Here is a 17,756-nt window from a genome sequence, read left to right as displayed (position 1 = left end):
GATTTATTTTCTTTTCACAACCTCTTCACTTTCCATTATATTTTTTGAGGTTCCTTTTTCATCTAGACCCTCTTAATATCACCCTTTTACCTCACTCATGGATGCATATTCTTTCTTTTTTAGGCTGCCTTAGAAATGCAAAATTCCCCTCACTTTGCTATGCAGAGCAATCCATCTCTCTTGGATTTGCCCTGTTACAACCAGGAGCCCAGGAGGCCTCCCATTCCTTGTCTGAAAAGGCCTATCCTTACCCATAAAGGTATTTTCCTCAACAAAACAAAACAGGAATCTATTCCTGATTCCACTTCTCCTTTAGAAGGCCAATCCTGAACAAAAGTCATCATCAACCATAAATTTCTATACCCAGTGAAATGATCTTCACAAATGAAGGTAAAATAAAGACAATTTCAAGCACACAAAAGCTGAGATGTTTTATTATCCAAAGTCTCTCACTAAAGGAAGTTCCAAAGGACATATTTTAGGAAGAAGGGAAATGGTTCCAGAAGAAACATCTGAGATACAGGAGGAAAGTTGAATAGACAAATAACAAACAGAAAGGTAAACATGGGTAATTAAAAACAAATGTAACTGCAATTGGTTTTTGTTTAAAATAAGAACGATTTATTTTCCCCTTACAGGTTCGTTTATGATTATATTGCAGGTGTTAAAAGAAAAATCCTTAGAAAAATTAAATTTAGTAGAGTTTAATTGAGCAAAGAATGATTCACGAATCAGGCAGTGTCTCGAGCCAGAATAGGTTTAGAGTGTCACCTTGTACCGGCTTGTGGTTGAAAAAGATTTATGGACAGAAAAAGGAGAGTGATATACAGAAAACAGAATGAGACACAGAAACAGCAGGATTGGTTACAGCTCCATGTTTGCCTTATTTGTACACAGTTTGAACAGTTAGCTGCCTTTGATTGGTCCAAACTTGATGTGATTGGCACAAGCATAGGTGACAGTCTGTTTACACATCCAGTTAGATTACAGTTCACTATGTATGGAGAAACATTTAGGCTGAACTTAAAATATGTAAGAAGCCAGCTTTAGGCTAAACTTAATTTAATACAGGTAAATCTCAATTTAACTACTATTGGTAACCTTTTCTCATTGCCTGACAAACGATGTCCCTTTTCCTTTAGAAAGGTTTTCAAAGAATCCAATCCTTTTCTTTTAGTCGTCAAATCAAGTGTTTCTTAGTTTTCAACTGAATAAGAAAACGTTTTCATTTATTATTCACTAGGGTCAGGAGCCATTTAGTAGCAATGATAAAAGTACAGATCAGAGACTACTTATATTGAACAGAAGTTTGGTCTCTATTCAACTGGGCATTCTGTTAAGTATTTCTAGTCAATGGATTCCTACAGGGACCGCTGAAACTTTAAGCTCAGGATAAGTGGTCTGGATGTGCAGTGCAGTTTAGTAAATGAACTAGAGCTCGGGTTCCATTTAGAACCCAGTTTTTTGGAGCTGAAGGGGCCCTTAGAACTCTTCAATCCCAGGTAGAAAAATGGAGACTCAGGATAGCAGCACAGAGCATTTGTTGTCTGAGATAAGAGAGATGGGGCCATTCAAGAGCTCTGACCAGGCCCCTAGCAGGCAGAGGGCTGCAGAGCATTCCAAATTGGCAAAATTGACCTGTACTTCTCCATGTTGTGCTTCTCCTCAGAACTTTTGGGAAGCCGTGTGACTGTCATCATTCCAGCTAGAACACTTTCTTCCTCCAGAAAGTTTTGTGATCTGTTAACAATCATGTCTGGACAAAAGAATTTGGGGAAACTTGAAGCCAAAACAAATTTATCTTCGATTGCTGTTGTTTTTAAACAAGTGACCAGCCTTGCAAATTTATGGATTGGTCGCCAAAGCTTATGTTCTATAATTGACCCTTAACAGGTTAGCAGTAGAGGAGAAGAGAGACAAAGGCCACACTCTAGGGACTAAGAGCTGTGGGAGTGTTGAGAGGTTGGGAGGGCTGTGTGTGTGCGTGTGTGTGTGTTTGTGTTGTTGGAGAAGGATGATCAGGTGTAGGAGAGAAGGGAGTAACTGCCATTCTTGTGAATTTGGAAGCAATTTCAAAATCTTTATGTGGAGATTTTCTTTTGTTATAATGGATAAACCTGGGGAAAGCCTCAAAAAGTTGAATGTCTTACATCTCCACATTCTATTTTTTTTTTTTTTCCAAAAGAATGCTGACTTAGTTGCGGGAAGCAGCCCCTAGGTGTGCAGGAGTGCAGATGCATGTCTTCCTTCTCTTTTAGTGGCTGGGACTCTTCCTGGGCTGGCATGGCAGCAACTGTGGGTGGGTGGTGCAAAATTTGTGCTGGTGCAGGAGGCCCTCACAAGTGACCCAGCCTCTGTCATTTCCAAGATGTTCACATGGTGATGTGTCCTTTGCTCTAAAACAGTTGCTGTCATTTGTAATAGGTCCACAGAAGTGTATGGACACAGGTGCAAATTCCCAGACCCTTACCTGTCACCAGGAGGCTGGTGGACTTTTCCAGGGCATTTGCCCTCTTTTCCTCTCCTGAATGACAATATTGTGAATTGCGTGGGGGTTCAATGGAAATGTTTTGCTGACTGGGGGGTTTTTATTCTTGCTCATTATAATATTATCTTCTCTTTATTTCCTCATAAATACTTTAGGTTTCCTGTTGTAACTTTTGCTTTTCAATATCCATTTTATGTGGTGGTGGTGATGATGATGACAGTCATAGAAAACAGTTATATAGCCATCAGAAGGTACCAGGCCCTGTTCTCAGCACTCACCGTATGTTAATATGTGTAGGTCTACTATTATCCCCCTTTTATAAATATACATGTTCTCAGACCTTTCCCTTTTATTAAATTAGATTTTCATTCTTATGTTATCCAGTTTTATACCCAAAGTTTTAGTTCCCTTTAAATTTATCATTCTGAAATTTTTATTGCTAAAAATTATTAGTAAGGTAAGCTCTATTGTCCAATAATTTCAATTATTTTTCTTATTTTTATATTCTACTTGCTTAATTACCTTTAATAATTATTTTCTTTAATGCTGCCTTAGGGTTAACATTTTTCATATATTTTTAATGCACCTTTAAAAAGTTCTTTATCTATATACACACACACACACACACACATATACAGGGGATAGAGAAAAGTTACACAGTAGCATAGGGACACATTCAGACAAATCCAAAAAGAGCCAATGGTGTGGGGGGAACAAAAGATAGGGTGAGACCGTCCTAGAGTAAAAGAGAACAAGAATTAACCAAAAGCAACTTCGGAACCTGGATTAGATGCTGGCTCAAAAACAAAACAAAACACAGCAAGCAAAGATATTCTTAGGACAACTGTGGCGATTTGAATATGAACTGGAATCATCGTTCACTTTCTTAGGTGTGGTAATGGTATCAGGGTTATGTAGGAGAATATCCTTATCCTTAGGCCATTCATGAGAGAGATGGACAAAGTAAATGAGGCAAAATATTAACGATTATTGAATTGAAATGCAAGATATATAGGCATTGATTTCACTATGCAATTTTTTTGTTGGTTTGAATATTTTCATGGTAAAAGTTAGAAAATAGAAACAAAAACACAAAAACAAAACAATTTTTATCATTATTATCTGTTTTTCGATTTTTGGTCTTGAATATTATTTATGTTACTATCTGTTTTTCTATATTTTTGTTGTAACTTTTTAGTTCTTATTTTATATTTTTATTTTTTACTGCTTTATAACATTTGTGTGTTTACTATTTTGTAAAACCAGGTAATGTCTCTGGTCCTGGATGCTGGCTGGGGAAAGGAGCAGCCTGTATATATTGGCCAAGATGATGAGATTGAATTTGCAGAGCTTGTGTTCTCTCTGGTCATCTGCCTAGCCCCCCTTATCAGATACTTCATACCTTCACTGTTGGTTCCCAAAAAAACTCATATTAACATTAAACTCATAGTCCTCTCATAAATTACGTGATAATCTAAATTGGAGAGATTTGCCCTTTTCCATCTTGCCGTTGAAATTCTCATGAAAACAACAACAGTAGCAGAAATGCCAAGTGCAATGGCAGGAGATCTGTAGGAGAAATTTCTAATGGCCCAGGATGGGTGTGACTCTGAGGCAGGAAGACAACAGGAGATCCCCTCTCTCTACCCCTGCTGCAGAGAGGGGAATGAGGCTTAGTGGTTACCCCTAGGCCTAGATATGGTTTGTCAAAGAGAACACAAAGCCACAGGCAGAACATAGTGCAATTTCCTGAAGTGTGAGTAGACTTGAGGGAAGTTACTTTTATATTAAAATAAACATGGGTATATTTTGGAATAGCCTGCAAAATAGAGATGCCAAAGGAATTTTATGCTTATTGAAGGCTGTTTTGAGACATCCTCTAAGACTCCCAGGAGTATAAGTGGAAGAGTTTGTGAATCTCTGTATTATGATTTATTATGGGTTGGTTTGGCTAAAGAAGGTTTTATAGGGGGAACGTTTTTGTGGGCCAATATTGACTATATATATGTGTGTGTCTGTGTGTGTGTATATATTTATATATATATATAGACAGAGAGAGAGTATAGACAACTTTTTCTTCTTTGAATAGTAACCTACCGACCATTTGTATGTTGAAGTCCTATCCCCCAATAAATCAGAATGTGACTGTATTTAGAGATAGGGCCTTTAGAAAGGTAATGAGGGGAAAAGGAGGTCATATGGGTGGGCCCTAATCCATTATGACTGAAGTCCTTATAGGAAGAGGAGATGAGGACACAGATATGCACGCATAAAGGAAAGACCACGTGAAGACATGTGGAGAAGTTGATCATCTGCAAGCCAAGGAGAGAGGCTCAGAGGAAACCAACCCTGCCAGTCAACACCTTGACCTTGGACTTTCAGCCTCCAGAATTGCGAGAAAATACATTTCTATTGTTTAAGTCACCCGGTTGTGATACTTTGTTAAGGGCAGCCCCCACAAACTGATACACCGCTAGAATGGTGCTTATCAATTTTGTTATTCTGTTAATTTGTTTCATTTGCTTTCCAACACAGTTTTCTCCTTTCTTACTCACTGATATCCTGATGTTTGACTTCCTGATCAGAAATGGAAGTGATGGGGTTGGACAGCAAGTGTTGGAAACTCAAATGCCTTAGGGACCATGCTTGTGGATGTGCCAATCCGGGATGTAGAATAAAGACATGCGGGCCGGGCGCGGTGGCTCAAGCCTGTAATCCCAGCACTTTGGGAGGCCGAGACGGGCGGATCACGAGGTCAGGAGATTGAGACCATCCTGGCTAACACGGTGAAACCCCGTCTCTACTAATAATACAAAAAACTAGCCGGGCGAGGTGGCGGGCCCCTGTAGTCCCAGCTACTCCGGAGGCTGAGGCAGGAGAATGGCGTGAACCCGGGAGGCGGAGCTTGCAGTGAGCTGAGATCCGGCCACTGCACTCCAGCCCCGGCGAAAGAGCAAGACTCCGTCTCAAAAAAAAAAAAAAAAAAAAAAAGACATGCGATGGTTGCTGTCACAATGAAGGGACACTTAAAGACATTCAGATTCCAATGTTTTAAAGCCCTGTGCCAGCCCAAATGAATAAGTAAGTCCTTACCTGGACTGTCTGGCAATTGCAATCCCTGCTCCAGTACAACCTGGGCCTCATCCCCATATTCCCTTGATTTATTACAAGGGGTCCATAAAGACAGGTGCCAACCAAACTTTGTTTGTAGACTCTGTAATGCCAGTCATATACTCACCTCTTAGTAAATTAAATTGCAAACTCACCTGTTAAATTCAAATTCATTTCAGAACGCTTTTTATCCAGTACTTTCTTCCTCATGATGATACATGGGGTTTATCCAGATTTTTTAAAAGTTCACTTTTTGAATTATAAAAGTCATGCATACGTATATGTTTATTGTGAAAAGATACATTTCTTTTCCTCCTGTGGATCTTCCCCTTGGAATTCCAGTTCTAATTCTACTCCTTGTGTGAACCCCTGAACATGCACCCAAGCCCATTCATTTTCTAGGCCCCTCACAGCAGCTCTAGCACCTCCACCTAAAAGGATTGAAAGGGAAGATGGGACCCCATTGCAGAATATTTGACGTGGTTGCTCACCAGCCCTGTATATACATATTAAAATTCTCTGAGTTGTTATAGCAGCTGTTGCAACTGAAAATAATTCAGCAAACAGGATCATTTTCTGTGTAGTTTATGGGCTCGGGAACAGTCCAGAAGCTCTGGAATTTGAGTTACTGTCAGCCCGCTGCTCAGCCAATCTCCACATGTCACAGGCTGGTAATTTGATCTACAGCTCCCTTGAAGTGAGTTTGTACTGAACACGGAAAGCTCTTTTTTGCCCCTTTTTGCCAAATGCTAAATGGCCTTTTATGTGTGTCTTTTTTCCCCTTACAAAATCACGATTTGATTCAACAAAAATATCACACACCTTCTTCCTGAGGGTTCTGTGTCCTTTTCTTGGACTCGCAGCTACACATTTTGGGCAGCAAGTTCCCTTGTTCCCTCAGCAACTGCCTGCGCACGGTCCTCTGGAGAGCCTCGGCCAGGGAGAGACCGCCTTAGATTTAGCTGGGCCTAAGAAAACACAGGCGGAGCAGTGAGAAAAACATTATCTTCCAATGCCCCTTCCTTTCAAGACTCAGGAAATCTGCTTCTTTTCAGTGCTTTTATCATTGCTGTGAAGTTTTGATTTTTCCCATCTCCAGCGGTGGTTTAAAAGAAGCTTAGAGCAGAAGCTGAAAGGGCCTCCAGTATTTAGAGGGCAGAAGCCCCACCTGCTCTCTCTGGGGCACCTCCCAGTGGCCAGGGCCAGGGGGTGTGTCTGATGATGGAGACAGCTGGAGCCGCTTCAGCACTGGCGCCGAGTTTATTCCATCTGCTGATATTTAGATTGTGGTGGGGAGGGCAGAATGCCTGATGATGCCATCAATTCACCACCATGCAACAGGTAGCCTGCTTTCCAGCTACTTTGTATGACATCCAGACTTTCTGGCATCGAGGCTTGGTGGCTCACAGGGCTTGAGGCAACACCACTCTGTAACTCCCATTTTTTTAGTGATTCCCTCACCCGTGGTGGATCTACCTAAGATCACAGTGGCCACGGTGATATGCTATTTTGGGTTACTGAAAACTGAAACCTGTTTTTCGTTGAAGACATTTTGTCTAACAGTTTAGTAACCTTTATACCAAGAATAGCAGGAATCCTGTCTGTCTGATCAGGCAGTGGTACTATTAAGGAAAGATGAAAGATTGGTTTTCAGAGTCATTGAAGTTCTGGTGACATTTTAAATAAAAAATGAACACTTCTCTTCCACCAAAGACATCTAAACCTATTTGATTGAAGCCTTGGGATGCCTAAAGGCATTGTGGTTGAGATTATATCTGTTTATGGCTGATAAAAATTATCATAAGTGTATAGAGTCTTATGTTGGGGACCTTGCTGTCCATCTGGGAGACCATCTGCAGAAAATCCCAATAGCTGTAGTTCACTTCTCATTTTTCGGAATAGAGATTGATTATGAAGGAGTCACAAAACAAATCAATAAACAGAAAAACCAAATATTTGATTATGGCATTGACTTTATGGTCATTTCTAGAGGAGTGTGTGAGAGACATTAACTAGGTTCTGATTCTTGGAACAGATTAGATGTTGGCCTTGCATCCAGCTCCACAGAATGATGTCCCCAGAAGGCATTGCTTGCACCTGGACACTGATGTCTGAGGAGTGTGCTTCCCTGAGCTTTCCATGGGCTAATCTTAGAGGGCAGGGCTCCATGATCCTGGCCCTGACCGAAGAGGGAAGGATAGATTGGAGGTTTTTCCAAAGACTCACTGGAATTTGGGGATAAAATATTTAATAGGTTGAAAGCCTTTACAAGGGGGAACTCTGGTCTCCCTGTGGAAGATGACCAAATATGGTCAAAATGTTCCCATTTCTGGTGGATCAATCAATCCTTAAGTATTTCTAGAATAACTTCCGCGGTTAAAATTGGGATCCAGATTTTCTAATGAGCAATTTGCAGAAAGAACCCACCTGCATCAAATGGCAAAGTCAGAACCACATGCAGGAGTAAACTGCACAGCCCTTGCTTAGCAACACGCCTGTTTGTAGCTCACTGGGGGATGAAGTGCCCTCCAATCCAGACTCTACACTAAGAAATTAGGTAATTCAATGACAATAATAATTTTAGCTGCAGTTTAAGGAACGTTTACAGCTTTGAAACAGGAAATGGAAAACAATAAGTAAGAAACTATAAAATAAATTGAGCGCATAGCTTTCTGTTACATTTTATACCCAGTGGTACAGAAAGTTTACTTAAGGAAATGACAAGACTTATTTAGAGGACCAGCAGCTTATGGAGTCTTTTATTGAAATGGAAATGGGAGCAATGTTGGATACTCTTAAGGCTTAGTTGTTGTTTTGTTTTTTTTTTTTTAATTTCTTTGTAAATTCCCAATTGGGAAGCTTTAATATGTGTCTAAAAGGATTTAAAGACATTTTTCTTTAATATTTACATGCCATATTATAATAAGATGAGCCTTTGCTGTGAATTTGAATCTGGGAATTAATGTCGGCTGTATTTTATTGAGTGATTATAGTGAGCCAGGCTCTGTATTAAGCACTTAAAATGCCTGAGCTTATTTAATTTATTTAACATTATGATGTAGGTATTATTATTATCTCTATTTTACAGATGAGAAAGCTGAAGATTAGAAAAATTATGCAGCTTGCCTAGAATATGGCTTCTAGCAAATGTTGTAAAGGAACTCAGATCTGCCTATTCCCAGAGCCTGAGGTCTTGATCTATTCTGCTGACTTAAATTCTGTATCATGAGTTTCATACCCTGAAGCTTGGGAACTCCTGTGGAGCCCTGGAGTGATGTTTAAGGAATACTTCAGTGAGCTGTACACACTACAACTCCCATATTGTATTGTAGTTTTAAAAAATAGTTTCTTTAAAATAAATGCAAGAGGGGTCTCTGAACAATACACTCAGGTCTCCGAACAAACTGGCTGAATTTACCATGAACTATTTTTTTAGCATTTGGACTTTAACAGAAGCAGAGCAAAGTTGGGATGACCACACCCTTCCTGGGCTTCAAAGACTTTAAAAATGTCCCGGCTGCCCCAGAAGGTAGAGAGCTCTGCATTTCAGCATTGGTGGTGTGTGTTGTCTGAATGAAATGGGTTAGGGGTAGTAGGAAGATAAGAGGATTTATATCCTAAAGAAGGTCAGGGAATCCCAGTGGCCCACCTGCTTTAGAGTCTCAATTTTCTCAACTTTAAGTGGAAATGATATCATTACCTATATAATCTGAGTGTTGTTAAATGCATTAAATTAGACAATACATGTGAATAAAGCTTATGAGTTATTATTTTGGAGGTATTTAATGTGTTCTCCCCTCCTTGACAGCGGGCTGATATTTTACCATCCTGTTTCTAAGGCCCTGTTAAAGTTATTTTTCTGAGGGTGCTCTATCCATCAGGATCCTGGCAGGAAACAGATGGTGTACTCATGCTGGGAAGAGTTTAATAAAGGAACTGTTTACAAAAGTGTGCACAGGATTTAGGAAAAGTAACAAGGGATGTTGCAGAGCCCCAGTAGAGGGCCATTACCAACACTAAGCCAGAAGGGTGGAAGGAAAGGAGTGTTTAGCAGCACCTAGAGAGGTTTTTGAGAGGGCTGCCTGATAGCAGCTGCGGCCTTTGGTAGAGGAATGCAATCCACTCACAGAAACCTACCAGGGAGAGATCTTGGGGAAAAAATATCCTCCCTCTTTCCTCCCTCCCTTTAATCTCCTGCAGGTATTCTCTGCCGGTTGAATGCAAATGGAAGCCGGAGGAAAAGGGAACCCTTGACTCCGTTTTCATGTAGATTGGCCTCCAGGGCAGACAGCAGGTGGAGAGTGGAGAGTGGGGCTGAGGGACAAACAGCAGGTATGGAGCACAGCATGTGGCTCTCCGCATGTTTACCGATAACTTTCATCACTCTTGCCAGATTGGACTGAGAATCAACTCAACCCATAATTATGCTGTCGTGGTGCCTCTACCTCCTTTTCTGTGTTTTCTCAACTTCCAGAAACTTTCATTCTCCACTTCCAAGCTGTCTTGTGTTCTTTTGCTCCTCTAAGTCTTCTTATTGTGGAAAAATGAACACAAACAGTTAACTCACACACTTAAACGTCTTACACCTAACTGTTACTTTAAAATATGCATACTTATTTTCACTCCTGGGATGGCTGAATTGCTACCACTGACCACAGATAAACAATACAAAGAACAACTATCTGAAGGCATCGGAAAGTGAGTAACTGTAAGCAGATTATGGGGGTTAGTTGGCACATATGTGAAAGGATAAGACAAGGTGTGTCTTCCCCTATTTGTGGTTTTTAACTTAAGAGCAGATAGCTCTTAGCCCATGGTCTTTCTGGCCTGATGAACTAGAAGAAAGAGTTGAGAGCAGCCAGAGCCAGGAGAAAGTGAGAGAAAACCTGTAAAAGAAAAGGGCCAGAGAGGGGATCCCCAAATCCCATGCATCAGGTGCCCAACTTTCTGGCTGAGTCCCAAACTTTGTGTGCATATGGCACACTGCAAGAAGCTCGGTAAAAGGTCAATGACCTAACTGAGATAAGAGCTACTGCCCAAAAGACAGAGTTTGCAGTTTTGCCAAAACAAAAACATCACACTCATTGGGAGAAGTGTAACAGAAATGTAGAATCTCCTTAACAAAACATTCCTAATGTCCAGGAAACCATCCAGAATTACCCAACATACAAAGAGCAGGAACCAGATTCCTGACCTATTCTCAAGAGAAAATATAATCAATGAAGATCAATCTTGAGATGACTTAGATATTAGAATTAATAGATGTAGATTTTAAAGCAACTGTTACTACAGTAATTAAAGGAACATTTATATTTTTATGTGTTTGTATTAGAAAAGAAGAAAAGTCTACATTAATGACCTAAGGCTACCTTAAAAAGCTGAAAAGATTAGAATAAGTTAAATCCCAATGCAGTAAAAGAGTAGAACTAATTAAGGTAAGAACAGATATCAACAAAATAGAAAACAACAGTAGAAGAACTATGCTGGTTATAAGAGATGCAGTTTAAGTATAAAGACACAGATAGGAATAAAGTTGATTCTTAAAAAGATCAAGAAAATTGATAGAACCATAGCTAGACTGATCAAGAGAAAAAGAACAGAAATGATCAATATCAGGAATGAAAAAGGGGATATAACTACAGATCCTGCAGACATATAATAAGACGATATGTTGACTACCCTTTTTGACTGCTGATTCCTGGACACTAGGAGTCCAACATGCCTTGTCAACAATCATAAATTATAGCTCAATGGGACACTTGCTGTGTCCTCTGGCAAAAATGTGCCCTTCTAGGGTCAAAGCCTGCAAAACCCACAATTATGGGGGCAAGAAGGACAAAAATCCCCCAGTGGGTCACTGGGAGTGATGACAAGTGTAATCCTTCCTATTTCCACCCGTTGGTTCCATGTTCAGTACATTGGAACATATTCAGAGCTTTTTGGGTGTAAAGATTTGGGTACAGAAACACTGTCATTGAGAGCAGTGCTCCAAAATTCCTTCCATAAATACTGAACTGTCTCCATCACCATGGTCAGATTTTCATATTTTTTTCACCCCTGGCCATGTAACACACCTCAAAGCAGACTCGTTGCTTGAACAGCTTATCCGTTTGCTCCCTACCACTTCTGCAGAAGAAAAATGGAGTGGAGTGGGGGAAAAATCCTAGTTCTTTCTGCAGGAGAGATAGTTAATGCTTATAGTGTGCATTTTTGTATGACCCAGTCTCCCTAGCAGTTAGTTCAGGGCCATGTGATTTGTTCTGGCCAGTGGGTGCGAGCAGATCTTCTGAGTTGAGGCAGTGAAGAGCCAATGTGGTTCCTCTGTGGCTCTCTTTTTCGGGTATGGCAACCTTGGAGGCCATGTGTTCCAGATGCTGTAGCTGTGAGCTGCAGGAGCACTGTCCAACAAACAGCAACTTTATGTCCTGTCAAAGTAACTTTTTTCCTGCTAAGCCTCTGAGATTCCTGGTTTGCTTGTTGTGGTAGCAAGTGCTAATTACCTTGACTAATAAATCTATTCTTTACACACCTGCCAATCAAAAAACTCAGAACCCTGATAATAAATGTTTTCACAGTTGGTCAACTAAGAGTTTATTGTAAGTCGCTATGCACTTAGCATTTTGCTGGGTGTTTTGTTATCAATGCCCACTCCGAGTGGGTGGAGCCCCCTTTCCTGATGGGTTATGGACGCCCTTGTATCAGCAGAAGATTAGAGGTTAAGAAGCATCACGAGTCAGCTTTATTTAATTCTTATCTGGACATGGACAAGGTTACAGACTACCCAGATATGCAGAGGGTATTCAGTGCTACATATTCAAGCTCCTTTCCTGGCTAAATTTCTGTTGGTTGCTCCCATTCCTGTAACTGGAACATCACCTGTTAATTTCTTAACGTATGTGCACACAACAGATTCTTACTACATATTCTTTGTCTAGCCAGGTGCATTACAGCTTCTTCTACCACGCCACCTCATTTGGTTATCTGAGTCTTGGGGTTAATTTCTGAGCAATTAATGCCACTGTGGCCATTGTTGTTTCTTATTTTTCTTTTTTCTTTTTCCTTTTTAGACTCAGTCTTATCAGATTGGATGCCTCTTGCCTTGAACCCACACTTTGTTGCCTCATCCTTATGACTCCTCTATTTCCCTCTTCATCCTTTTATTAAACAAAACTTATTAACTCTGTAATCAGAACAGCAGCATTATGCAATAGGCACAAATGTTAGGTGCCTTACACATGCAATTTTGTGCCCAACTTTGGCAGCAGTTGTTTTTATTCTGTCTTCACAGATGAGGAAATGGAGACCCAGTGAAGACACAAGAGAAGTATTAGTGACCTGCTACTTTTAGATATAATCTGTATAGAGAAATAATATGGCTATGAAAGAAGTTGTTAAAAATAATCGCAATATCTGTATATTGTAAACCAGCAGTCCCCAATCTTTTTGGTACCGAGGACAGGTTTTGTGAAAGACAGTTTTTCCACAGACCAGGGGCAGTTGAAGGATGGTTTCAGGATGATTCAAGCACATTATATTCATGTCGCACTTTATTTCTATTATTATTACATTGTAATATGTAATGAAATAATTTTACAACTCACCATAATGTAGAATCAGTGGAAACTCTGAGCTTGTTTTCCTACCACTAGACAGTTCCATATGGGGTTGATGGGACACAGTGAAAGATCATCAGGCATTAGATTCTCATAAGGAGCATGCAACCTAGATTCCTCCCATGTGCAGTTCACAGTAAGATTTGCGCTCTTGTGAACCTCTAATGCCGCTGCACTAATGCCGCTCCGCTGACGGGAGGCAGAGCTCAGGCAGTAATGTGAGCAGTGGGGAGCAGCTGTAAATATGATGAAGCTTCCTTTGCTCACCCACCACTCACCTCCTGCTGTGTGGCTTGGTTCCTAACAGACCATGAACCAGTATTGGTCCACACGGCCCAGGGACTGGGGATCCCTGTTGTAAACTACTTAACACTGCTAAGAAAAACTAAAGAAGATATAAATGGAACAATATGCTGAATTCTTGGAATGGAAGAATCAATATTGTTAATTGTCTCCAAACTGGATGTATAAATTCAAAGCATTCCCAGTGAAAATCCCTGAAGGCTTTTTTTTTTTTTTTTTTTGGTAGAAGTTGATAAGATGATTCTAAAATTTACATAGAAATACAAAGGACTTAGAATAGCCAAGATAATACTTAAAAGCAACAAAGTTGGGGGAGTCATACTACCTAATTTTGAGACATAAAACTATTGTAATCAAGGTAGTATGGTAATGGTATCAAGATGGACAATATATAAGTAGATAAAATGGAAACATAAATCTCATGTATGTGGTCAATTGACTTTTATAAAGGTTTAAAGGCACTTCAATAGAGAAAGCAGACTTCTTAACAATTGATCATCCATTCGTAAAAACAGGAAAAAAAAAAAGCAGAAAACGCCTTTGATTCAAACCTTGCAACATATCCAAATCCAAAAGAGATCATAGGCCTATTTTCAAGATCTAAAAATGTAAAATTACTGGAAGGAAATAGAAGAGAACATCTTTATGACATGGTATTAGGAAAAGTTTTCATAAATCCCATACCGAAAGAATAAACCATAAAAGAAAAAAATATAAATTGGACTTCATTCAAATTAAGAACCTCTACTCTTTGCAAGAAACATAAGAAAATGAAGAGTAGCTACCTATTGGAAGAAAATATTTTCAAATCACATATCTAACAAGAGACTTGCATACAGAATATACAAAGAATTCCCATAACACAGTAATAAGAGAACAAATAAACCAGTAAAATAGGGCAAAATATTTGAACACGTACTCTACCAGAAAGGACATATGGATGGCAGATAAATGCACAAAAAATGTTCAATATCATTATTCCTTAGGAGCAGATTAAAAACACACTGATATAGCACTACGCATCTGTTAGAATAAAGACTGACCATGGCAAGTTGAGGGTGGGAAGCAACTGGAACTCTCATGTACTGCTGATGGATGTGTAAAATGGTACAATCATTCTAGAAAATATCTAGTTTCTTTAAAAGCTAAACATATAGATAGCATAACCCAGTCGTTTTACAGGTATTTACTGAAGAGCAATCAAAGTATATGTCTATACAAGGACTTGAACATGATGATTCATAGAAGCTTTATTATAATAGTCCAAAACTAGAAACAACCCAAATGTCCATCAGTGTCCATCAATAGATGAATGGATAAACAAACTGTGGTATAGCTATACAATGGGATACTTATCAATGAAAATAAATGAACTATTAGCACGTGCAACATGAGTGAAATTCAGTGTAATTACACTGATAGAAGCAGATAAAAATGACATACTGCATGATTCTATTTATACACAAATCTAGAAAATTCAGACATTTATAGTGACAGAAAGCAGATAACAGTTGCCTGCGGATAGGGGGAGTGGAGAGTAGTGGAGGAAAAGGATTTCAAAGGGGCTAGAAAAACATCTTGGGATGATGAATATGTTCATAATCTTGATTGTGGTGACAGTTTTACAGGTATATGTATAATGTCAAACTTATCAGATTGTACATTTTAAGTATAAGTACATTATTTTATATCATTTACACCTCAATAAAGGTGCTAATAGCAATAAATAGGGGATATTTATTGAAAGGCAGGTGATGATAGGGTAAATCAATTTAGCTTTGAAACCAGGATGCCTGGGTTACTATTTTTTTTTCTATTCACTGGTTGTATCACTTTGAACCGGTTAACTCTTCTGGGCCTGTTTTTCTACGTCTAAAATGGAGAAAACTGTTCCGACTTCTGTGGGTTCTTGTGAGCATTCAGTTAGTTTATGAATGTAAAGCACTTATGGTACTCCCTGGTATGTAAGAAGTAGTTAACAAATGTTAAGAAATTATTATGCACTGGGCACTGTGGGAAGTGTTTTATGAGAATTATCTCATTTAAACTTCACAGCCCTCTGAAACAAGTAACAATATCCTTATCCTTTGTACCAATATCTAAGTAAAAAGGAGAAAACCAAGTTGCAAAGAGGAGGTTTAATTTATCCCAGAGTGGTTACACGGGAGGCAAGAAGCAGAAGCCAGATTTGAGTCAAGGCAGTTAAACTCCAGAACCCACACTTTTAATCCTGTGAATAGGTGCTAACAGGTGGGGCACTGACTCAAGTGCTAATAAGAAAGTTGTCTAGACAGTGCCTATGTTTTGTGAGCATTTCATTCTATGAGCCATGTGAAACTACTGAAGACCAACATGTTTGGGCAGCTTTCTGAGAGTGCCTCTTATGATTACTCCTGGCAATCATCTTAGTACTCATCAAACCTATTTCTTCTTCCTGGGCACAGAATCAAACTATTTCCCAGCCTTCTTGTGTCTGGTGAGGTCATGTGATTAGTTCTTGCCAATGCAATGTGAGCAAAAGCAGTGTGTCATTTCTAGTCCAAGGCAGGTAAGAGTGGGTGGGCTTTCTCCTTTCTCTACTCTCCCTACTCATTTCTGCTGGTTTGTGTTTAAAATGGAGGAACCACAGCATGGGAGAAGGCTGCTTCCTCAAAGACCACCTGGAGCAGAGCCCCTATTGCTGACCTGTACAGAACCATACTTTATGTGTTAAGTCACTGAGATTCTGAGATTATTTATTAAAACAAGTAACAGGGCATTGTCAATGTGCTACTCTTATGCCAGTATGTCACTGTTATGCCAATATGTTACTCTTATGAAATATTACCCTTGCTGAAACATTCCATCTCTAAGAATTTCTAAAATATGGGTCAAATATGTAGACTGACTCTTTTGCTAGGAGATGGACCACAGAGTTTTGTAGTAGAAGTTTAAGTAATAGGAAATAATATGTAATTAGTAGGAGATAACATATGAATGGCACATGGAATAAGAGTTTCAATATTTATTTATTATTTATTTATTTATTTATTTTGAGATGGAGTCTTGCTCTGTTGCCCAGGTTGGAGTGCAGTGGCGCCATCTCAACTCACTTCAACCTCTGCCTTCCAGGTTCAAGTGATTCCCTTGCCTCAGCCCCCTGAGTAGCTGGGATTGCAGGCATGCACCACCATGCCTGGCTAATTTTTGTATTTTTAGTAGACACGGGGTTTCACCATGTTGGTTGGGCTGGTCTTGAACCTGACCTCGTGATCCGCCCGCCTCAGCCTCCCAAAGTGTTTCCGTATTTAAATTCCTTCCAGGTTATAATATTTAAATATCCTTAATCTCACTCATGGAGCCTGAGTGATGACCAGTGTTCTTCATTCCAATTCCCTGTTGGCCTTTGCTCTGTGTGTATCCTGTTTCTTGGGGCTTTAGTTGTGGACTTCACCTCTTGGCTTTCCAAGATCCACAAGAAACTGAATAATCTCTGGCCATCTCAGATGTATAATTATCTCCTTTGGTTGTTTTAAAACCTACCACTTACATCTCAAAAACCTATTCAATGGGACAAGTTGCCACCATCTGTTTTTCAACTGCCATTTTTTTCTTTCTTGCTCATTGGAAGGTTTGTCTTCTAATTATTTTATCAGCGTCCCATATGTGATGTGTCTTCTTTCATACTGTGTCCTGTCTGTACTATGACAAATCATGGTCTGCAGACAGCGCTCTGGTTCCTGGCCCACAGCTGGGTTGCAACTCCATCAGTCTCCCAGCACCAGAGTCTTCTCTTGGGTTTCTGGGGTTCCAAATGAGAGAGAGAAAAAGAACACTCAGCACCCTGGCTTGGGGACCATATGTGACAGCCTGAACACATAGCATTATTTTTATGTTTTCCCTCGTTTCTAGTTCTGTGTTGGAACAACAATAACAAAAAAGGGCCAGAGACAGTAGCCTTTGTATTACTGGAGTTCAAGAGGTATAGGGAGAGGACAGCTGTTCATAATGCTGGATAGTGAGGACCTCATGTCATCATCATGGAGCGGGGCTTGATTCTAGGCATCTGGTTCTGAGCACCTGCTGCTTTGGCAGAAGGTGATCGATCACTCAGCACAGCACTTCAGAGGCTATCCAGAGGCTATCCAGAGGGGATTGTGATCCTGTAGCCCTATGCTCCCATTTTACTGATGAGGAAACTGAACCCTAGAGTCAAATTGAGAGTTCCTCAAAGATAGTCAACAGATTGAAGCCAGTCTGAG

At 39.8% G+C, this 17,756-nt stretch overlaps 1 long non-coding RNA gene across 1 annotated transcript in view; it reads left to right on the top strand.

Annotated features, from left to right (window-relative positions):
- The window catches only part of LOC117063234, a 244,373-nt gene that overhangs the window by 95,676 nt on the left and 130,941 nt on the right, over positions 1 to 17,756 (top strand). Inside the window, exons 2-3 of the long non-coding RNA XR_004428825.1 lie at positions 9,800 to 9,893; positions 15,668 to 15,671. This is a non-coding gene — a long non-coding RNA (uncharacterized LOC117063234). The remainder of the gene's footprint in view (positions 1 to 9,799; positions 9,894 to 15,667; positions 15,672 to 17,756) is intronic.

Source organism: Trachypithecus francoisi, unplaced genomic scaffold (assembly GCF_009764315.1).
Source record: "Trachypithecus francoisi isolate TF-2019V2 unplaced genomic scaffold, Tfra_2.0 Lachesis_group18, whole genome shotgun sequence".
Taxonomy (NCBI): domain Eukaryota; kingdom Metazoa; phylum Chordata; class Mammalia; order Primates; family Cercopithecidae; genus Trachypithecus; species Trachypithecus francoisi.
The sequence above is the reverse complement of the archived record's forward strand: the minus strand, read 5'-3'. Positions and strand labels throughout refer to the sequence as shown.